Source organism: Lynx canadensis, chromosome D2, assembly GCF_007474595.2.
Source record: "Lynx canadensis isolate LIC74 chromosome D2, mLynCan4.pri.v2, whole genome shotgun sequence".
In the NCBI taxonomy this organism is placed as follows: Eukaryota; Metazoa; Chordata; class Mammalia; order Carnivora; family Felidae; genus Lynx; species Lynx canadensis.
This window is the reverse complement of record NC_044313.2, coordinates 84,689,279-84,713,124: the sequence shown is the minus strand read 5'-3', so window position 1 is coordinate 84,713,124 and position 23,846 is coordinate 84,689,279. Positions and strand designations below refer to the sequence as shown.

The 23,846-nt window shown below is 40.2% G+C and overlaps 1 pseudogene; it reads left to right on the top strand.

Moving 5' to 3' along the window:
- Nucleotides 1–19,659: 19,659 nt before the first annotated feature.
- LOC115526946 lies at nucleotides 19,660–22,780 on the top strand (annotated as a pseudogene).
- Nucleotides 22,781–23,846: the final 1,066 nt, after the last annotated feature.

Here is a 23,846-nt window from a genome sequence, read left to right as displayed (position 1 = left end):
CGAGTATTCCACACGAAAGTGAGCTGCCTGTTGCATCTGGTGTTTAGTCTGGGATGGTTCCCAAGCAGTTATCCTTGGCTCTGAAACTTGTTCAGCGAAGTTATCCGTAACCTAGAAATCTTAAAAATTCCCTCGCAATAAATTAGAGTTTCCTTCCCCGAGGGCTCATGCCAAGGCACTCCATGAGGCATCAATAAAAAGGCAGTGGGCTTATTTTGCAAACGAAGAATCTTTTCCTAAGAAAGAGGATCTGTATGAAACACCATGTATCACCCAAGTGTGAAGTGATAAATAGAATATGTACCCAGCCAGAGACCTTTGCAATTAGAGAAAACATTCGTTGCTTCATCTTTTTGCAAGGTCGGATTCAATTAGCATGTTCAGTGGACAGTGGAGTCCTGGCTTTTCTTTACAACCTGTAATAGACTCAATTATTTTTCAGGGTTGCTTCCGTTCTGTAAATATGCCAGTATCACTTGGTTTAAAACTACACATTTTAATGAGAACTGTAGCTCCTAATTCGTCTCATTTCTGGAACTCTCTTCCAGTGTCAGAAATTTCATACCAGGGATGGTGAACAGCCAAGCAGTAAATGCCTACCCTGTACAGTGTGTATCAAATGTATGCTTGGTATACTAACAGAAACTCCAACCTCCCCCTGGTCTTCCTGTTCTCTATATTGGGGTTTTCGTTTTAACACAGTAGTGTGATCAGACGGGTCTGTGTAAAGTGACGGATATTCGCCACAGCAGAGGTCTATCCAATGTCAGCGTGACAAAGAGTGCACTAAAAAGGCGGTGAGCACTGTGTATCGGCAATTCCCCATCTGTTCTCGGCCAGTAACCGTCGACTGGAGAGAATTGTCCGGGCATGGGCCTCTGGATTACAAACACGGTGATGTACTGTGGACAGGATCAGGAGACCATATATTCCGCCCCTTTTCCTTTATCATTTCTGGGGCCAAATTCCTCCCATATGTGAATTGTGTAGCAGAAATTGACAGAAAAAAAAACCTCTCCTAAGTGACTAAGTAAATATATAATTTATAGGCTGCTCTGATGGTCTTACCGTTATTAAGCTACTGTCCTTGTACCCAGAAGATAGCAAACGTGGGTATTATCTCTTTGTTTCTGTGCCTTCCTCCTCTTGCCATACAGGAGTCCACATTTTAAAAGCTGGTAGTGTTCCAGGAGTTAATTTGTGAATCAATTGTTTGGAACTTGGAATACATTTTCTCATGGAAACAATATTAAAAATGGTTAGGTTCCCAGGACAACCTATAACATGCCTACTTAATCTGTAATAAACATTAATCTAGGACCTAACCAAGCTGTATACAATAGGCTTGATTTATTACTTGCAACGGGAATACATTTTTACCAGAGGGGGAGGCAGAACTCAGTCTGACTTCCACCCCATCTGAAATGCACACACATAAGCATATCCCACCTTGTCAGCACCTGAATCTTGAGTGTGCAGAAATCAGCCCTCCCAGTACATCTGGGTTGGGGCCCTGGACTGGTCAAGACTTCATCTGAGAGAGGGAAAGGGGGATTTAGGAAACGCTCAGTATGGGAGCTTGGTAACAGGGTCATTTATGCAAAATCACCAAACACAAAAATACAACATAAATCATCTATATGGCGCTGAATAAATGGACTGTGCAGAAACTGTTAAACTGTGAGACCCTTTGACCTCAGCTGGACACGCTCTTCAGCTGAATCAGGACCATGAGAGCACCTGGGCATTGATTCTGGAGAGCTTCATACTGAGGGAAGTCTGAGTTACATTGTAGAACAACCACACAGACTTGAATGGCTTAAAATAATGAAGGTTTGGTTCTCCCTCCCGTTTCCTAGCCATCCCATTTTGGGGGCGAGGTTCTGGAAGAATGTCCTCACTCAGAATCCCAGGGCACCAGCACGGCCAACGTGGTGGTGGTTCACATGCCTCGTGCCAGGTAGACACCTCGGGAGGACTCCTCTCCGGCAGTCAAGGTCTCAGGCTGGAGGTGGCCTGTGTCCTAGCTCATCAGCCAGAGCTGATCGCTTATCTTTCCCAAACACAAGATGACCAGACATGCGATCTTCCTGTGTGTCCAGAAGCATAGCGAGAGGTACGTCTAGGAAGGGAGCCAGAAATATTTGTGGAAGTTTTAAGATTGCCACACGTAGATTAACAAACTGTAGGGGCGCCTGGGTGACTCAGTCAAGCGTCTGACTTTGGCTCAGGTCACGATCTCACAGCTTGGGAGTTTGAGCCCCGCGTTGGGCTCTGTGCTGACAGCTCGGAGCCTGGAGCCCGCTTCGGATTCTGTGTCGTCTTCTCGCTCTGCCCTTCCCCCACTCATGCTTTGTCTGTCTCTCAAAAATATTAAAATTAAAAAAAAACAAACATTAAGCCTAAGGAGTTTTGAGTACTTTGGAAGTGTCTACCACTAATTTGGAAGATCTCAGATAAGTGCTAGGAGAATATTACCAAGGATTGAAGTCTCAAATGCTTGAATAATTGAGGTTTGATTCTGAACGTGCTCTTATAGGTCATTTCTACCTACATTATAGAACTATATTTATATACTGAACTAACCAGTGGATTTTTCTTATCAGAAAAATGATAAGGAACTTACTTGATGTCTTCTATTGCTGCCGATATGATGGAGAATCAATTTTGTGATTTTTGCTTTTGTCCTTGAATAGCACAAGAAACTCGTTCTCCTACACAAGACCTTCCTTGATCCATTTCCTCCCACAAAATCAAGCTTGCACTGTGACACGACTAACCTGAGATTTACAGTCGGTGGGTTCAGGAGCTACTGTCTCTCTGATTCTCACACCTTCTAGTGCTTGAAGGAAAATTTATCATGCAGAAGAGGGCTTATGGCTTATTATTCACCTAATTTAATTTCTGATCTTTAAAAAAAAACTGTTCAATGTAAAAGAAAATATTTAAATTGGCTGGGTGGAAAATGCTCACAATTTTTAAATTTTCAAACCTTTTGGTACACATAATTTTTATTCCCCTTAGTGCAAATTTTGATAATCAAGTAGGACTATTTTTTTAGTATTGTAATAAAAATACTTGAAATCTGATATAAGATCACTTAAAATCTTCCTTGCATTTGCTGACAAAGTCTTGGGGATTTTAACAGTAGGTAAAGACAAAAATCCTTTAATGTAACAATGTTGGTTTTACCTTTTTTTCCACACATTTTGGAACAAAATATTTCTGAAAAATACTTTGCCATATACCTTAAAATTCAAAATTTTTTGACAGCACTCTAATTTTTTTGACAAGATGAGTAATAATCGTGACATGAGAATAACTGGCTCCTTAAATCATTTGGATGTGATAGGTTTTTTTCCGTGTGTGTGGGTGCGTGCACGTGAATGTCATACTTACCTGATGGTGTTGTTTCTTTTATGAATCTATTCTTTTAGTAACTGAGCAAATATTTACGGAGAATCTACTGTGTAACCACCATACAACAGATACGCAAAGAATCCTGAGTTGAGCAAGGATAATTTTAGTGTGATGAGACAGACAGTAAACAATTAAATGACCTGAGCGTGTAACATGCCACATGGTGGGGAGTGCAATGAAGGGAAATAAAATTGGAAAGGAGAATGGTCCTGTTATGGTTAAGTCTGTATCTTTGAATTGGCAAATTATACTTACAAAATTATGAATTTGTTTTAAACAATACAAGGATTCTGAGTAAACAGGCGAAGAGGGAAGGAGGAGAAAAGAGGAAATGATTTTCCAGAAAGGGACCTTACACTTAACGATAAAACTGGTGTCTCACTGACCTAAAACTTAACTTTTTTTTTTTGATTGCGTTTGTCACGTGTAACCCATCAGAAAGCACCAGACTGCTGCTTTGTTGACCTAACTTAGCATTTGTGGGTCTGTCCTCTAGAGAAATGATAAATCTGGACACGTTAAATCTTTCCCCCTTCTATTTATTTTCTTGCCTCTTTGGTTCATCCAGTAGGCTGAAGGGTTTCCATGCTGAGCTCCAGTCATTCATTTTTCAAGTGTTAGAAGACCAAAGTGAAATCGTTTAAAACATAATAAACGATTTAGGTTTAAATCATGAAATACGTTTAAAACATGAAATTTGTGACCTCCAAGATAATGAAAAGGAGATCATTTGGGTTAGAGTGTGAGTCAGAGGACTTTACACCCATAGTCTATTAAATGAGCAACAGCATCTCTAAAAAACATACATCGTTTAATATACATAGTTTAAAAATATACATAGCTTATTGCTGAAAACTGGTAACTATCTGAGCTTTCAATGAGTCATGATCTTTCTGCTGGTGGAGGGTCCTCCCTCGATATCGATGGCTGCTGACAGGGTGGTGGGTGCTGAAGGCTGGGGTGGGGTGGAAAGTTCTTAGACAACAGTGAAGTTTGCAGCACCCGTTGACTCGTCTTTCGTGAACGATTTCTCTGTAGCGGGTGATGGTTTGATAGCATCCAACCCCCAGTAGAACTTCTTTCGGAACTGGAGTCTGTCCTCTCCAACCTGCCACTGCTTTCTCAACTGAGTTTGTGTGATGTTCTGTGTTGTCATCTCAACAGTCTTCACAGCGTCTTCACCGGGACTAGATTCCATCTCAAGAAGCCACTTCTTGGTTCATCCGTAGGAAGTAACTTGTCCGTTGGAGTTGTGTCAGGTGATGCAGATGTTTGGTCCCACCTTCAGGCTCCACCTCTGAGTCCAGTTCTCTTGCTGTTTCCCCACATCTGCAATTATTTACACTGAAGTCTTTAGCCTTCAGTTTGTTAAATTAAAAAAAAAAAAAAGTAATGGCTGAAGTACAAGCAAAGCCCAGCAAAGTGAGGTATGCCCACATTTTTATTCTGTTTGTTCTTGCATGTAGACTTCTTGCGTCATATGCCGACAAATAAAAATCATGCTCCTTTTATCACTGGGAATGCTAGAAAGGAAATCGTTCTTTTCATCAGTCATTGTGGAAAATTGGTTACTTCATTAGCAGCTCTTCTCCCCTCAATCACTGGGTCCTGCTCAAATTTGAAAGGCAGTGTAAGGGAGAGCCAATCAAAAAGTAAAACAAAAAACCACAAATGAATGAAACGGAAAGAATAGTCTATTTCCTTAAAGAAGTTGTTATGAAAAAGGATCTAGATCTCAAAAGTGGCAAAAGAACCAAAAACACAGCCACCCCAAGGTACCAGGAATGATGACCAAGAACGCCTTGCACTCACTTTTCTGTGAAACATGTAAGTGTAATATCCATCGGCTGCGTAGTTATATTTGAAAACAAAGATTCCATGTTAAGAGGTGAATTATTTCTTAACATGTCCAGCTAAACCCAAATGTAATAAACTCAGATTTCTTAACGAAAATGATGGGAATGATGACCGTTCTCAACGTGGAACAACTTTGGAAATGTAGGGCTGAGTTTTTTGTTCACTGAACTTTAATAAACTGTCCTCAAGCTTAAGTATTAACATTCTGAATGATAGCTAGGTAGAGGTGTCAGATGGATCTTGGATCATTTATATAAAATTATTTTAACTGTTGAGCCTAGTTCTCCCACGGTCATTGTTGAGTAGTGTGTGTTGTTGGGGGGGGGGGTGGTTCAAAGTAGAAGATACTCTCAGGCAGCCTGAACTTCATCCCCCAATACCGGTGCATTTGGTTGCAATGATACCACACCTTGTGCTGTACCGCCAGAGCCAGGATGCCTCTGTGTGCATCCTGTGTGCAGTTACTTATACAAAATCCATTTTTTTATCTCAAGGGGGGACTGACCCACCTGCAGTCTGATACTCCACGAGGCAGGCGTCAGGGGCTTGTGGCCAGAAGTGGTCCTACAGAGGTTTTTCATAGCCTGTGGGGAGGCTAGGGCCTGCTTCAACTTCCCAGCCTTACACAAATGAATCCCTGATGAGCCTCATCCTGGGTGTGGAGTTGCCCATCTTTACTAGAAACTGCAAACCAACGCATATGCCCTTGTGATTGTGAGTGTGGGCTAACTTGTGAAACCCAAGTGTCTTCTCTGCCTGTGTCCTTGTAATCTTTCTGGCTTGGCTCTTCTCCCCTGCCCCTTCCGTCCCTGATTAGATCTCAGCTTTAGCATCTCTAAAGGATGACAGCCTATCTGGTGCTACCTTCATGGAAATCTTGAAGACCCCACACTGTCTTAGATCAAACCATTAAAACTTCACCCTTGATGGCAATCCATCCGTCCGTATTTTGGCTGGTGTATTGACAAACCGACATGAAACTTTATGTAGGTAATGTTTCCAACAGCCAAAGGCCGTCTCTGTATCTCCTTACTGTAACCTGGGCCAACCTCTTCTCGTTCCTCCACATGGTTAATCGGGCATTGGGGGAGTTTTCTCTAAGGGGAGTGGTAGGGGGGACCTCTGTGCTGCATTTAACTCCAACACTGCATCTCATGGTTCACCTGGGAAAGAAAGCTTTCCAGAAAGCAATAAATCAATTGTATGAGTACCAGCGACATTGATACATTAAGTCCTTAGTTTTTTTTTTAATTCCTGAGTCCTGAGGATACTAAAACTTATTTTTTTATATAAAATTGCATCGCCAAGCTTGCCTACATAGCATTCACGAGATTAGTTTTAACAGGCAGGCATACGCATGTCCAATAGAATTCAAGTCAAATTCAGGCGTTTCTCGAACTTTGCAATTACATTCTGTATGCTGCAGTGCTTAGAGTTTTTGTGATACAACAGGATAATGAACCTAAGCTTGAAATAGAAAACTCAAGGGCAGATCGTTTCCTTCGCATCATGGGCTGGTACAGATTCACTCCTGCTTGCACTTGGCAGGGTTAACTAAAACAAGGAAGCTGGATTTCACTGGCTAATGGTGAACGCAAGATTTCCAAGCTTGCTTACCTATTTGTTCCCCTTTACTGAATTCTACAAGCTAGAGAAAGCTCCGACTTTGTTTAAAATGTGAGAATATTCAACTCTGGCAAGTTTAAGAAAATTAAGTTTGGCCATGGTAATTTACTGTATTCATCACTGAGGCACCATTAATGTGAGCTCTTTAAAATTTTGATGTGAAACTTTATAAGTACCTTTCAGTAAACAAGAAAAGAGAATGGTCTGATTTTCATACATAATTTAATGATCTATAAATGAGAAACAAAAAATACTAGAAAACCTAACAGTCAGCAGTTCAGATTCAACTATTAGTAAACAGTGCATTTAATGGAATTAGGCCAGATATAACAAGTCCTTAAACAGATGTAGAATATTTTAAGTCAGGACCTGTAATAATCTGCACATTAAAAACATACACATACAATTTAAATGGAAAGTCATTTTTAGTCTTCTTAAATTTTAAGTTTGTTTACTAATTTTGAGAGAGAGAGAGGCATGAGCAGGGGGAGGGGAAGAAATAGAGAATCCCATGCAGGCTCCATGCTGTTAGTACAGGGCTTGAACTCACGAACTGAGATCATGACCTGAGCCAAAACCAAGAGTTGGATGATAAACCAACTGAGCTGCCCAGGCGCCCCATCATTTGTAGTCTCTAAAACAAAGGCATGACCAAATAGGTATTTTTTTTAACTTGTCCATCTATTAGTATTGATAAAGATCTTTACATGCGATTTCTTAGTTGCTTCTTGTTACATTGTACAGTTGAAGAAACTGCAACTTGAGTAATTTGTTCTGGGACTTGGGACTGACCACGTATGGCTAAGCTAAAACCTGAAGTCACGTGTTCTGTCTCCCAGCTTTCCAGAGCATCAAACATTCTGGTATTGATAAACGAGAACATCTATGGAGACGCTCACTTTTTGACTTTTTAAAGGTACACTGTAACACAATCTGAACATAACACCATTACCACTATCCTTACCGTGACTTCTTCAATCCTTCCATACAATTTGTTTTCCTTCTCATAAAGTGATGTCTTTATTTTCTACCAGAAAACATAGTTGAAGAGATGGAGGGTTAGAGGGTGAGATGTCTAATTCTGGCCCATCAGTTTTTCCTAAGCTATGTAAAATTAGGGAGTAGAGCTGGCATTAGAAGTTTCTGGTCCTGGTTGTTTATGGACACCTGGGTAGAGTGTGCTTTAGAGGCATCTGTGTGATGTGGCGTGGGGGTTACTCAAGAGAAAGTCTGTCACTTAGAAATGCAGGAGAATTGTCTATGAAGGAAGTCACATCTGGGATGTGACAAAAGGAACAAGGAACAAGAAGACAAAAGGAACAAAAATGAAGGAAAATAGAAAAAGTGAAGGAATTAGAAGGATCAATGGGACCCCCCCTAAGTTCCTCCCACTAAAAAAAAAAAAAATGAAACTTTGTTTAATAATGGTCTATAATTGTTGGCATCAGCTAACTGATGCAGGGTGTTCATTCTCCATACATTCTTACGTGGTTGCAGAGTTCAGTTAAAAACATTTTGCTCAGGCTTGAATTCTACTAGTTGTAGAGATTCTAATTCAAAACTTGGTTTTGAGTGCAGTGCCCTGGCCACCAACAAAACCTGGGCCCTTCTTTGAGGTAGAAAGTATTGGGATCCTCTCCAGAACTATTAAATTAGAAACCCTGAGGTTGAGGGTTTAATGCTTAAAAAAAAAAAAAAAAAACCCTTGAGGAGCCCCTGGGTGGCTCAGTCCGTTAAGCCTCCAACTCTTGATTTCAGCTCAGGTCATGATCTTGTGGTTTGTGAATTTGAGCCCCACATCAGTCTCTGAGCTGAGCGTGAGGCCCCTGCTTGGGATTCTCTTTCTCCCTCTGTCTCTGCCCCTTCTTGTTTGTGTGCGTGTGCCCTCAAAATAAGTAAACTTAAATAAATTTTAAAAAAATCTGTGGTTCTGATTTATGCATAAATTTGAGAACCACATCTAAGGTCCTATAGTATTCACTTCAGTACTGTGGACTACTCTAATACACAGGTAGCAGTAATCTAGATTAATACACAGGTAGCAGGACTGTGATTACGCTAACATGCGGGTAGCTTACTATAGGTTATTCTTTGTTTTTAATTTTTTAATGTTTTTTTCTGAGAGGGCATGGGTGGGGGGAAGGGCAGAAAGAGAGGGAGACAGAATCTGAAGCAGACTCCAGGCTCTGAGCTGTCAGCACAGAGCCCGATGGGGGGCTCTAACCCATGGACCGCAATATCATGACCTGAGCCAAAGTCAGATGCTCAACAGACTTGAGCCACCCAGGCGCCCCACTGTAGGTTATTCTAAGATGCGGGTAGCACTAAGAACCTCTGGACAAAGGGATCTCTGAACTCCAGGCCCCTAAAATTTCATTTAAATAAAGAAAGGCTGAAATTCAGTAAAAGCTAGAGTACACCCTACTTCTTGGATTTGTTTTGCTCTGTTCTACAGATTTCTCAAATAGGAATATTATTTTATCGAAGACTAAATTAGCTACATACAAAACATAGAATAGTGTCTGACATATAAGAAGTAAATATTCATTTTTAGTTTACTTCATTTACTGCTGTTTACTTATATTTTTGGCAAATATCCTCTGAAAATTTTACTATGAAAAAGGCTCTAAAAATCACTTGTTAGAAAAATTTTATTTATACTTTCTAATAGGATTTATTTTATACTAATCAAAAATTCTGTTTACCTGTAATAAAATAGATTCTTGCCACGAATATTAACTCCTGTGTAAGTCAAGTAACATTATGTCCTGATCCCATTATTTTGACAGACGTATGTCAGCAGTCCTTTCCTTTGTAACTGATGAAAAGGGTCCAGACCATTGGAATGAGACTGTTCCCTGCTAACTAGAAATGAGTAGAGTATCAGCAAACTTTTGTGTCTCTGTGAGCACTTCTATAATTACGTAAACGGATTCACTTTCCATCAGTACTGAGTCAGACTATAGCTAAAATGTTTTGAAATAGATAATCTTCAAATTTATTTAAAGTATTTGACTCTAATACAGGGTGACATGAACTCCTAGCTGAGCCAAAAACTAAATTTTGATCATTGAAATTTAGATTGTTTTTTCAGATAAATGATTTTGTCATAATTTCCCATTTTCAATGGTCTTCTAGTCTTTAACCAGATAGAAGATGTTAAATTCTGTGGATGTAAGTTTTTTTCCACCTGTAATAGCATTTGGCTGAACCATTCTGAAATCTCAAATGCTCAATTTTAAGAAAGACACCTGGCTTTTTGTTATAAACACATCAATAACTAATTTTATGACCTTGGATAAGTCATAAGCTTCAATTCTCACACAGATAAAAGGGAGAGTGAATCAGATCTCTGAAATCTTAATAGCTCTGTGTCTATGTGTATCCACCCAGGCTCCACCTAGGAAATAGACTTTGAGAGAAAGTTACAGAATCTTACAAGTGATTTTGAAAGGGGGATGGTCTGTGGGAGGCAGGTTTCTCACTGCTGGAGTAGCGGTTGCCGATAAGCAAAGAGAAGACTAGAATGATCTGTTGATCTGTGCGTGAACCCACGTTTTACTTAATGGAGATACTGTTGGATGCATGTAGAAAGGTGCACAGAGGTAGGCACACACATCAGTTAGCTCACACACAGTTCTGTGCTCCGTCAGTGGGGAGGGCTTAGAAGCCACTGGACGTGGTGCCCAGACCTTAGTTAATACCATTCTGTGTTCAAAGAAATTAAGATTTCTTTGGAAAATGGCTGGGTCCTAGGACTGGGGCGATAGCTATATAACAGCCTGGGACATCTGAGTTTGCCAGAAAGTAAGGAAGCTCTCAAATCCCACCATCGTGGGGTTATGTCCAAGGCACTCAGGAGCTTTTTGAAAGAGCTTCTGATGGCCAAATATGTAATAATTTGAGCAACGCAATTAGACTAATATTGTACCCAAAATGTACAGTAAATATCCTTAAGCTTATGCTGATACAAAGAAATGACTGAATAAATAGAGAAAAGACAAACCTCTCCTGTAAAAGAATTATAGTTAATATAAACACTCCAGTCTCCGGGGGTAGGGGGGGAAAGAACTCTCTGCTCCTTAGGTGTGGGCTGCTAGGGATTTCCTGCCAAAAAGTACTGTGTGGAAAGGGCAGGAAAAGTACAGTGATTAAACCGACAAACACGTTCTCAGCCAAGTGATCACGATTGACATGAATAAGTCACGTCTGTAGCGTGTACCCTTGATAAATGACAAACACGGCATGTTACCTCTGTGGTCTTCTCCCACCCTCCCCCCCCCCCCAGAAAAAAGTAACCCCAACTAAGCCATGAGAAAACAGTTCCCCAACTGGGATTTTAAAAATATCTGCAAAACACCTGACTGATATACCCCAAAACTGTCACGGTCATCAAAAACAAAGTTTGGGGCACCTGGCTGGCTCTGTCAGTTGAGCATCCGACTGCAGCTCAGGTCATGATCTCGCGGTCAGTTGGTTCAAGCCCTGCGTCGGGTTCTGTGCTGACAGCTCAGAGCCTGGAGCCTGCTTCAGATTCTGTGTAACCCTCTCTCTCTGCTCCTCCCTTGCTCATGCTCTTTCACTCTCAAAAATAAACACTAAAAAAAATAAAAACCAAGTTTGAGAAACTGTCACATTGAAAAGCCTATGGACACATGACCAGTAAATACGTGCTATCCTGGATGGCGGGCTGACGCAGTAAAAATGCAGAAGGACCCTGGGTATCAGCTAGAAAATCTGAATATGAATTTCAAATCAAAATAGTATTCAATATTGATTAGTTGTGACAAATGAACCGTAATATATTTTCAAAATAGAAACTGGGGTAGGTGGAAACTAATGTATCCCCAGTTTTTCTAAAAATCTAAAAACATTCCAAAATTTTTATTAAAATTTAGTATTTTTTTAAATTTTTTTTAAATTTTTTTTAACGTTTATTTATTTTTGAGACAGAGACACAGCATGAACGGGGGAGGGGCAGAGAGAGAGGGAGACACAGAATCCGAAGCAGGCTCCAGGCTCTGAGCCATCAGCCCAGAGCCCGACGCGGGGCTCGAACTCGCGGACCGCGAGATCGTGACCTGAGCCGAAGTTGGACGCTTAACCGACTGAGCCACCCAGGCGCCCCTAAAATTTAGTATTTTAAATTTGACTAAGGATTTATGATGTAGTCAGTATTTTGCAAGATGATACCAAAATTTTTTCTGGGTGTTTATTTTTTTAAAATGTCTGTTTATCTTTGAGAGTGAGAATGCAAGGCACAGGGAGAGCAGAGAGAGAGGGAGACACAGAATTTGAAGCAGGCTTCAGGCTCTGGGATGTCGGCACAGAGCCGGACATGGGGCTCGAACTTCTGAAGACTGAGATTGTGACCTGAGCCAAAATCAGATGCTTAACCACCTGAGCCACTGGAAAAAAACTGTTTTTTTTTTTTTTTTTTTGGTTTGTTTTCTTGTTTTTTTTGCAAAGACCTTATTTTTGGGTTTTTATGCTTTTCAGACTTCAAAGATAAGACCTCGGCACTGTCTCAGATACTGGCTTCGTAATATACATGGGGGTGGCTGAGAATTCTAGTTCAGTGTTTTAGAGGTTTCTGTGGGTATCCTGATATGTTCCTCTAAAGAACGTGATTCCAGAGTGCCAAAACTGTCACTCTAGGATTGCAGAGACACTGGGGGATGTGGAGTAAGAGGAGCCGTGTGCCGATGTGGAACACTTTCTTCAAGGACGGCCCGTGTTTCCATTTTGAACTGCTCTCACGACCGTCTTCCTTATTCCATTTGGCTTTTGTTAACCATGTTTTTTTTTTTTTTTTTTTTTTTTTTTTTGCTTCAGAGAAGTGACGTCTTTGCAACTGCGAAGATTAGCGGCTAAACTGTACAGTGATAATGGAGAATTAAGCAAAAATACTGAATTCTTGGGATGAGCTATCTTTTGATACTAGAAAAAAACCCCAACTAATTTTGCTGGCTCGTTTAAAGTAACAGGGCACGGTTGGTTTGCCGGAATGTTTTCCACATGCCTGTGTCTTTCCTTCCCAGCTGACAGCTCTTGACTTCACCTTTCTCTCCAGACAGCCTGCCGACTATCTTAGTCTCTCTCCACACCCCTCACTTTCTCTACACTCTCCCTCAGGGAAGCTGAAATGTCAGCTTTGACTCTGAAAAAGATGCATTCACCATTGGCTCATTTCTCCTTTATGCCATTCTTCGCTATGTTGTTTGCCTGTGCATATGCAATTAATCCAACTGTAAGAAAGGACTGTGGTCGTTATTTTTAGTTGCCTTCTCCCCTAATCCAGTTGAGACCTCCCAGAATCATTGAGAGAGGAAAACTTATCTCTGATTCCCCTGCCTGCCCCCTACTCATTAAAACCACAACAAGACCGCTTGCAAACGTGGCTCTGTTCCAAATGACGGGGGAGACATTAAAGTTTAACCCATTGCTCCAAACTAGGTGCTGCTCTACCTAACAGATGAGAAGTTGAGGGAATAGTTGCATATTACTGTAAAAATAAGTGTATCCTAGTTTATGATGGAGGAAACGTCCATTTCCTTTTTAGTAGGAAGGATGGTTTCTGGGAGTGTGGGCTCTTGATAACCAATGTTAAGTTCCCCCTAACACCCAGTCAGTTTCTAATGGAGTCTCTGATTGTACATATAAAATAACATTCAGTATTTGAAATCCTTATTGTTACCCTTACAGAATCGCAGAGCCTCCTTAATTTTGTTTGAAAATCCAATGAGACCCCTTTCTCCAGGGGGGGTTAGAGGGTCCAGTCTTACCTGGGATCGCAATGGAGCCTAGAACAGACAAAGCTGTCGCTTAGCCTAGAGATAGGAATGTCCAGGGGGAAAGTCACAGAGGGGTGGCCAATAGATAGGGGTCGAGGGGAGAGTAATATTGATGAAAATTAAGTTCAGAAATGAAGATCAGTTATTAGAAAAGGATCCCTTCATAGGAGTTATTAGACATCTGAGTAGAATCCAGTGAAGAATCCACTAGACAAATGTGGCTGAACAGGGACATTAAACTTAAGGGGGGGGGGTGGGTCACAATTCATAGGATTAGGCAAAAGAAGCTACTATTTGACACGTTGTGTCTATGAGCATCAAGGGAAAGTCCTCCTGCCCAAATTACAGAAGTTAGAAACCAGTGTTAATAACAGCTTCCTAGTGCACAGGGCACTCTTCTGGAGGAAACAGACATGGTCTCTGACACACGAGCAGATCCTTCATTCTGCAATAAGATATTGGAGCCACCGCCTTGTAAATGATAGCCAGAAATGATGTGAGAAAGAGAACATACTTGGTTGCAGTTAGAAAAGAAATTTAATGATGCAAGCATAGACGATAGTAACTAAGCCAAAACTGGAAATCTGAAACCTCTTTTTATTAAGGAAAACATTAATTGGTATTCTATGAAGTTCTAGATTCCAACAATTTCTTCCTCAGTAGGTGTGACAAGGTTATTAAGACTGATGTGAAATTACTCCCAACTGTTAAAAAAAAAAAATTACAGATTTAATATAAAAACATTTGAAGGTTTTGTGTTTTTTTTTCCATTTGGAAATTTGGCAAATTGCCAATTCTTTCTATAGATATTGTCCCATAATGAAAACACATTCAAACAAGAGCTGTGTAGGAGATCTAGAAGTATATACAATGCCATGTACCATAAAGAATCCTTCAACTCTCCTGGAATGATGTAGGTTAAAATCAAACTAGCCAGCTGTCTCCAGTATCACAGTTGACAGCTAGGGGATAGGTTGTTGCTGTATTCCTTATGTCAAGAAATCTCCCTCTTCTAACAGTGGAAGTTTTCCATTCAAACAAAGCATTTTGTGTAGCTCAGTGAATAAAATGCATAAAAGCTGATTACTTCGAAGCTGGTAAGGGTGAGGGGTATCTTTTTTACCACTTTGCCTCCTCATCAGCCTCTGCGGTGGCCCCAAGTAACTCTGGGGAATTCTAGGGTTTTCTGGAACATAATTTAAAAAACCCTGGTGTAACTACATCTACATAACCTTCAGCTTCCAAATTGCTGCACTCTTGTATTAACAATTAGTTAATTGTTAATTGGAAGCCATAGGGAAATCACTGAACTTCTCCCCACCCCACTAATTTTACTGAGGAAAAATGGCACATGGTAAAAATGCAAATAGCAAAAAAAAAAACAAAAAAAAAAAACACAACAACAAAAAAAAAACTACGTAAAAATGAGGCTGCTTCCCATATTTCCCTGTTGTATTTTCCCCGATATGTTTCTTACAAATCTTTCCAAAATAGTTGATGCATATACCTGCACACGTGTGTATCCACATGCCCCTTTTTTATACAATTGAAAGTAAAGTGCATACAGACGTGCACTTTGCTTTCTGCACCTAAGAATAACCATTAGAGTTCTCTCTATATTTGAGTATATACTTTCATTAAACATTGCATGAAACTTCAATATTTGAATGTCAGTATTTTATCGATCAGTAATAGACTCTTTATTAGATAAGATATTCATAAATTAGTTATTTAATGGCCATCTTTACAGAGATATTTGCAAATGTGTGCAAACACTTATGTATGATGGAGTCCCGGGGTGGAAATGCTGGGGAGTTACTGGAGAATTGCCCTTCTGTGATCCATGGAGACCAACATTGACCATGGTCTGAAAGGGACGAGACTTCCCCTTCCTCCATCACATGCTATGTCATCACATCTGTTTATCTTTGTCAGAGATTTGAAAACACTGCATCATTTTTTATTTTAATTTGAATTCCTTAATAGCTTGTAGATAGAACATATTTTTATATATTTCAAAACCATTTCATTAACTTCTTTCTATAAATTGCCTGTTCATAGTGGTAACCAATTTTCTAATTTCTAAGAACCTTTCTAATATTTAGGAAGCTGCCCCTTTTTTATATGGTTTGGAGAAAAGTCTGAAGTTTTCTATTTTTTTAACTTGTATTTATGAATTTACATTTTTGGCTTCTGATTTTGATGTAAACGCTAATTGTGAGTTCTTTCTAATGTCAGACATATATACACACACGCTGTCTGGTGACCTAGATAAAATGCATCATTAAAACAGAATTTTCCTTTGTTTCTAGGAGAACAATACATATCTTTAGTCGTGTGTTTCTTCCGTTTCAGTAATGAGGGACATGTAGGCTTATTTTTTCCTTTATTCATGGTTGTCGGGAATTTCAGTCAAATTGAATAGTCAAATTTGTATTTGCCACCATTTTTAGTAAATATTATCCTCCATTTTACAGTAGACTTTTCATTGTAGCTTCATATTTTATTGGACAACTTAAAAATATTGCCATTTTGTGGGTTTGTGTATAGATTCCAATTCATATGGGGTGTGTTGTGTGTATGTATCAGTCAGCCAGGGTTGGGGGGAGACAGGATCCGTTCTAAGAAGCCATGAAGTTATTAAACTAGACAGAAATGTTAAGAATTTTCCTTCTTGTAATTAGAAGCACATGTGTTCTGGATGTCTATCTCTAGTAAACTGCCACAAAAGAACAATATGTCCTCATTTATGATGTTGGGAGTTGATGGGCTGAACTATGTGGTTGTCACATGTGTCCCCTCATGCAGTCGCCGCTGAAGGTGGTGCCATCAAAAAACTCTGCTGACCTTCTGTCACTTGTATTGGGATGGCTGACTGAGCGGGGACGGTCCTCTGTGACCCCCCCTCAGGGGACGAGCTTGACCACCTCTGCAGCCTGACCATCTCCACAAAGGTGGGTTTCTTACATGGTGGCATAGAATCCCAAGAAATTCAAGGGCAGAAAACTTAGATCTTGATTCTCCAAGGGATGGCCATGAAAGGATTTGGGACCATCTTTAATCTCAGATACCATGCAGTAATGGTGCATTACTTTTGGATAAGTTTCTTAGGAATATATACTGTGTGGGTATATATATACATAAATATAGATCCATGGACGTTCTGTGCTCCGCCATATGTAATTCTGTGCATGTGGTACCACTGCACTAATGGCATGTCCTACCCTTCATCCCCTCCTCACCACTGAACCAGCTGGCTATCATAATCCCCTGTGTATCTATCTAGATGTAGATCTATTTGGAAATAGACACAGAACAATATGTTTTAGGTGAGATTGCTTAAATATTACTGATATAATGGTAATTTTAATGCAGTGGTGTAAGAACTTTTTATCCGGGGCATTGCTGGGATAGTACAATTCTTTGATGAGGGGGCTCAGCAGGGAATGTATCTAAATGCTCACATGATCACGGAAGTTTTGAGTATGGTAAAAATTTATGGATGATCTTAGCGTTTTCTCAGGATAAATGGATTTTTGGGAAAGTCAGAACTGCAGTGCTACAGACGCCAATGGTTGCACTTGGACGGATGTGACGTGCAGTCCTGGCTCTGGTCTCATTTGCCGGGAGCCTCTGAACGCTGTCAGCTTCCGTTTCTCCTCCTGTGCCAGGGTTGCCTGTCTATCACAGCATAAAAAACTACCCCAAAGCTTGGAGGCTGCAGACAACAAAGGTTTATTATGTCTGTGGACTGTGTGGGTTACCTGGGAGCTTTTTCTACCAGTCTCCCTTAAATTTGCTTGGACGCTGCTGGCTGGCCCGAGCCCTGGTTCGGCTAGGATGGCTGAATTGTCTGCAGTCTGCATGGGTCTTGCGTTGCAAACTTCCTCACCGCATGGCGATCTCTGGGTCCCAAACAGCGCAAAGGCGGAGATTGCAGTCCTGTTGAAATCTGGGCCCTGCGACGCACATGATGTGGCTTCTCCCGCCATCCGCTGATTAATAGACCAGGTTCACGGTGGGGCGAAAGAGGCCGCACTTCCTGGTGGCAGGAATTGCAAATGATACATAGCCAAATTTCCTCTTCTGGAGGCCCTAAAACCTCAAAATGTCAACAAAAAAATAATATACGTGTTTAACACAGTGACTAGATTTTCAATACGTTTTCCAACATAAAACTTTGGCTGTTCTTAGCATTTGTGATTGCTATTTCCTGAGGACTTGTCAGTGACCAGTCCCTGACACGTTCAGAGTTTGTAATGAGGCTGCAGGAGGCACAGCTGTATTCTCCTGACAGTGGCTCTGGTTGGTATGGGTTTCAAATGCACCTTTGAAGTTAAAGGTGATTGCGTTCGGGACTACCCCCTTCCCTGTTCCTATGGCTGGTTTCCTCCTTCACTGCTCCTCATTTTTCTTTATAGCGCATATTCCCACCTAACAGAAGTACGTCTTCATTTGTTTATTTCCTCTCTTCTTCACGAGATAAGGAAGTCTGTGTGCTTGCTTTCCTTTTGGAACCTCAGGCACAAGAAACTGAGGTCTGTCGGGTTGAAGGGGTGAATGAATGATTCCACCAGTTGCAAAACCCATACCCTGTTAACAAAGAGTGGGACAAGCAGTTGAGTATGACTGACATTGGTTTTATAATAAGGCTGAGTGAGCAAAACTTGTTTAACCTCAGTAGCTTTTTTTTTTTTTCTTGGCTGAAATTTATATTTCCAAGAGTCTGCCCCACCTCCCAGGGTGGAGGGAAGGGGGGGTGGGGTGGAAAACAACACCTACTGAACAGCTTACCATTCCTTTATCAGCATTTTAAACATTCCTGAAGTATAGCAAAATGCATTATAACCTCAGATAAGTTTTTTTTTAATATTGTATTTTTAGCTCTTGGCTCAATGTCCCAGAACTTATATTCAAGAAATCCTACCAATCCTAACATGCCTTCTGAGGCTCCTCTGAAATACTCTAGAATAATAACTGATTTCTCTTTACAAACTTGTTTAAGGAGTCAGATTTAGAATAATTGTTTCTGAGTATCTATGAATGATGGTACTTTGTTATGAAGGACTTGGTTGTGTATCGTAGTTAATTTGAAAATCAGCGTGGATTGCTTTACTTAAAATCCAAAGTGTAAACCTAAGAGGCTCACGAGGACATAAGATTATTTAAAAAAAACATTCTCAGTGGCAAACACTGTTTTACTAAAATCCGTCTCTTTAGATGGGAGAAAATGACCTAACGCAGAATGAGATTTCAAGACCAATATTGTATGAGTACCGTTTAAATCTGTTGTATTTAGTGGACACAAGTGAAGATAATTAAACTTTTGAATGTCAATTGGACCTTTGAATTAATAACCATTGAACCTTTTTGTAAAGAACATAATGTAAATCTATACTTTTCTTTCCATGCATTTTTATTCAGAGCCCGCCATTCTGGCATAATTAATATTATGCTGAAACAGTTCTTTCCGTTTATAAATGTATTTATCTTACTTGATTTGAAGATAAAGCGATGAGGAAGGTAGAGCCTAAACAATTATCTGCATTTTTCAGGCAGAACTGCTGAGGTTCAGAGAATCTGTCACACATGCAAGGTGCACAGCTGGTGAGTAGTGGAACTAAGACTAGAATCTGGGTGGTCTACGTTCTACTCCATGAACTCCCTGACCATAACCCCCACCTCTACAGGCACAACACTCATACTCAGATTCCGTAAACTCCCCTCAAGACCCCTATGAAGAAGGTGCTATTAGCCTCATTTTTCAGATGGAAAGATTGGGGTTACCAGGGGGCACATAGCATGCCCTAAGGTCGTAGAGCTAACAAGTGGCCGAGTGGGTAAGTGAACCACAGAAGTTTGTGCCTGTGATAGATGATCTTTCCTTTATGCTGCTTACTCTTTCTTGGTAGGTTATGGGAATGTTCACTTCTCTTAGTGTTTCCAGCAGCTTACCAGAACCATGGTTCTGGTAAGATTGAGGGCTTGAGCGTGTGTGGACTTGGGTATGTACTGTCTCTGTGTAACCTCATTCCTTCTGGTTATCCCTCTCTCTCCTGGTCTTTTTGTTTTTAAGCTCTGTACCAACTGGTACCAAATGGAAACTATCGATGTGCTATGGTGACATTTGCTCCTTTCCAAGTTCAAAGTGCTCACATTTTTATTCTGAATGAAATTATCGCATTGATTTTTCAAATCCTATAAAGTGTGAAGCCTAGGACAGTGTGAGAATCCACCCTAGGAGCGAGGACTTTAAAATGATTTGTGACTGCTCTTCAAATGGAACAGAGGGGGGTTAGGAAGTATTTCCTGTAAGGATGATGCTGATTTTCATCGTTGTAAAAAATCTTGCCAGAATCGAAGCTATATTCATTCTTCACAAGCCAAAATACCTTCGTCATATATGTGGGTGCTGAGAATTTTTTAACTCATCTTTCTGAGAGCTTATTTGGCCAAGAATTAGAAATAGAATGCATTTGTGAATAAGTGGATATCTGCTCCAATTCCTCAGTTCAAATTCCGTTGAAGACAGAATGAAATAGAGCACCCATAGTTCTGTTCTGGGGGCTGTGGATTGAATTAGAATGGAGATTGAAATAATTGTTGTCCTTAAAGGCAGAGAATCTAGTTCTAGGCAAGAAGATAGGGATGTTTTCTTTTCCATCTACACTCCCTGTTCTATTAAGTGGTTACATATATCATTTCAATTGCACTGGGATTGATAATCTAATTCCAATGTCAACACGTTAATTCTCTGACATTGAATTAGAAATAAGATGAGATTTCTTAAGAGCTTTTAGTAAAAGAATGCATCTGAAGCCTCTGGACCTAAAAGGGAATGACTAGGACACTTCATGACTCAAATCATTTTTAATATAAATTATTGCTTACTTATCAAATATGTTTAAATAGTTTAATTGGAAATTCTTAAGGGGTGCCTGTGTGGCTCAGTCAGTTAATCGTGATCCTCAGGGTCATGGGTTTGAGCCCCACATCAGCTCTGTGCTGACGGCTCAGAGCCTGGAGCCCGCTTCAGATTCTGAGCCTCCCTCCCTGTCCCTCCACTGCTTGCATGCTCACGTGTGCACTCGCTGAAAAATAAACATTTAAAAATAAAATGGAAAATACCTTAAAAAATCATTTGGGTTTAAGAAAATGAAACATTATAGGAAACAAATGCTCATAAGGTGTCAGTATTCTAGCGGATAAGTATCCTTGAGTCTATGTATTTTACACATGACATGATTTGGCTAACACATGGTTTTGCTTTCCGTAAATGTACAGAATTTGTTTCTATCGTGTAATTCTTTGGCTCACTTGAGCTTTATCATAATAGCATGTCTTAAAAACTTCCTACATTAAGGGCGTAGTTTTTCAGTCCGTGAACAGGTCTTTCACAAGTGTCTTTGATCCCCAGTGGGGGGGCCCCAGTGCTACATTTCCACGTTGAAGAGGAGATTCCCAAGTCTGATCTGTTCTAAATCTTAATTCCATTTATCTCCCAACAAAATATCACAAAAATATTTCTACTCTCAAATGTTGGGATGCTGGCCGTAAGGAATGCACAGCTCCCAGAGCTTCTCCAACAGAAACTGTTGTTCCTCCTCACGGGGACGGTTCTTCTCTTTAGAAACCACGAGGTGTTTTTTCTGGTGAGTTATTCCAGGAGTGTAGACTTGTACCAGCTGACCGAAGGTCCTGGAGGAGATTGCTCTTTGGTGCAGTAAACTGAACGTACACCGTCCTCCTGCTTATGGGGTGCGGGCCCACTAACAGGAGAGCTTTCCCTGCCCGCGTTTACTTCACCATCCAGTCCTCTTAGTTGAACGGCATGTTTGGTACGGTACTTGGTCACGATGAGGAAACCCTGCCTCTCTGTTCACTTGGATTTGGGAGATGGGAAGTCTTGCCTGTATTTCCCTCTTCAGTCTTGGCACAAGTGGGAGCGCTCTTTATGTTAAAAGAAAGAACACTTTTTGGAGAGGCTGCAGATACGCCTGGGGAGATCATTAGTAGGTACTCCAGTGGCTCTTGCTTCAAGTTGTTCACGGTGCTTTGTAATCGGAGTAAACCGTGTTAGGTCTTCGGGGCTGCTGGTACAACTTGGATTCAGGAGCGTGTCGCAGAGTGTAGTGGAGGCTTGTGTGGAATTATTCCGGGACATAGCAGTATCTACCCTCCCTGAGTGAGTCCGTGTGCCTTGTTTGATCTTGCCGGAGCATGTGGTCTTTGTGTCAGACATATGCTCATTGAAATTTGTAATTATCTTGCCGTGGACTCTGTCTCTGCCATGTTTGTTGCTCTCGGACATTTGGCACCGTGTAGTCCATGAGCCTGTAGAGGCGAAGTATTACTGCAAACGACACTACCCTGTAGTAGTGGTCCGCTGGACAAAGTTATCGTGTGCAGAGGCAGAGTATGACTCCAGACAACACCACCCTGTAGTACTGGCCCATTGGACCCACTTACCATGTGCAGAGGCAAAGTATCACTCCAGACAACACTACCCTGTGTTACTGGTCCATCGGACAAACTTAGAGAGGTATCTACCTTGGGTGGAGTTTTAGAAGTTCGAAACGAGCATCTTGGGACCCTAGGTTTTTGGCCCGCTGGATCAGTGCATGTAAGAATTTGACAAGATGCAAATCAACAAATGGTTCTTGCTCAAGTGACCAACAGGCTTTACACTCTAGTGTCTACTTGCACTGTTCAGATTTTCAAGGGTGATTGGATTAGACCTGCCTTACTCTCTGAGCCTGTTGAAGCCAATGTCCTAAACTTTTCAGATCCCATAATTTTATACCTCCTTTAAAAGGTGCTAGTGATTCAAACCCTGTCACATTGACTCCTGCTAAAGCTAGTAGCCCACTTCCAGAATTTTCATTCAGCACCTCTGGAAAAAACACGAGTCCAGTTATTCCACCAAACATCCCAGGACCTTAGGGTTTGGGACTTAATCATGGACACACACCTTCTAGTAGCATCCTTCATCAAGGACTTGAAGTTCCAGGATTCAGGACTGGTTTTACAGGTGTGCCAAGTCGACTGGAGCTAACAATACAATCGGACAAGTGAGACCATGATGTACTTAGGTACTTAGGAATATTGATCCCTTGACTTCCAATTTATTTAGTAATCAACTGCGTATTGACTGTTCAGTCATTTACTCTAAGTGTTAGAGAATAGTATGTTCAGGTTACATTTTTGTAAAATTTATTTGGGGCTGCGAGAACCTTCTAAATATTAGGGTTTAAACAGGCTTCCTTTAGAAAACATGTTTCTCTAAATTTGAATTTTGATTTTTTTTGGTTTTGCTGTTGATTGCAGTGTGATAGACATTATCTTGATAAGAGGAATACTTGAGGAAGCAGATCTGTCACATTATTAAATATTCTCTTCAGTGAAATTTATAAACATGCATCTTGAATAATGACCTACATTCTAGGAAAGGGGAAAAAAAGTGTCCATTCTTAAAGTCTTTTATAGCTTTTCCAAACTTAATTGATACGTTTTTCCTTGAGGTCCTCCTGATTTATATCTTGCAAAGGAAAAGTAAAAGTTTTTATCAGAAATTCTAGAACATGTTCTGTCTAGCCTAGCTTAAAAGACTTATTGATTTTTTAATAGTGTTTCTCATTAAAATATTACATTTGTAAGTAGTTCTTAAAGTGTTTTATTTTGGTTAAATGAATAACAAATCCTTTGTTAATGAACAATGAAGGAATTCCAGTTTTCTGTATTACATTTAATCAAAGACCAACATTTAAAAAATGACATAATAAAAAAAAATACTGGCATAATGATGGAACTTAAATTTTTTGTCACCCGTTTGATTGGCATTTTAATCTTTTTTAACAAAAAATCAAATATATTGCCAAAATATATGGAATTCTATGTATAATATGGGATTTGATATCTTTTCAAAGTTGCGTAAACAGTTTGAGTTTATATTATGATTTTGCTGAAATAGACCTTAGTTTATAGAATACAGTATTGGGAGATCTTTAATGGTCAATTTCTAACTTTGCTTTGTCAAAGTCATAAATTGATGAAGTGTGAGAATCACGTGGATTATTTTATTTTTTGTTTTGATTATTTTCCAAACGTAAATGTTAAGGACTTGCCAACATGGCCAGTATTACTTATAAA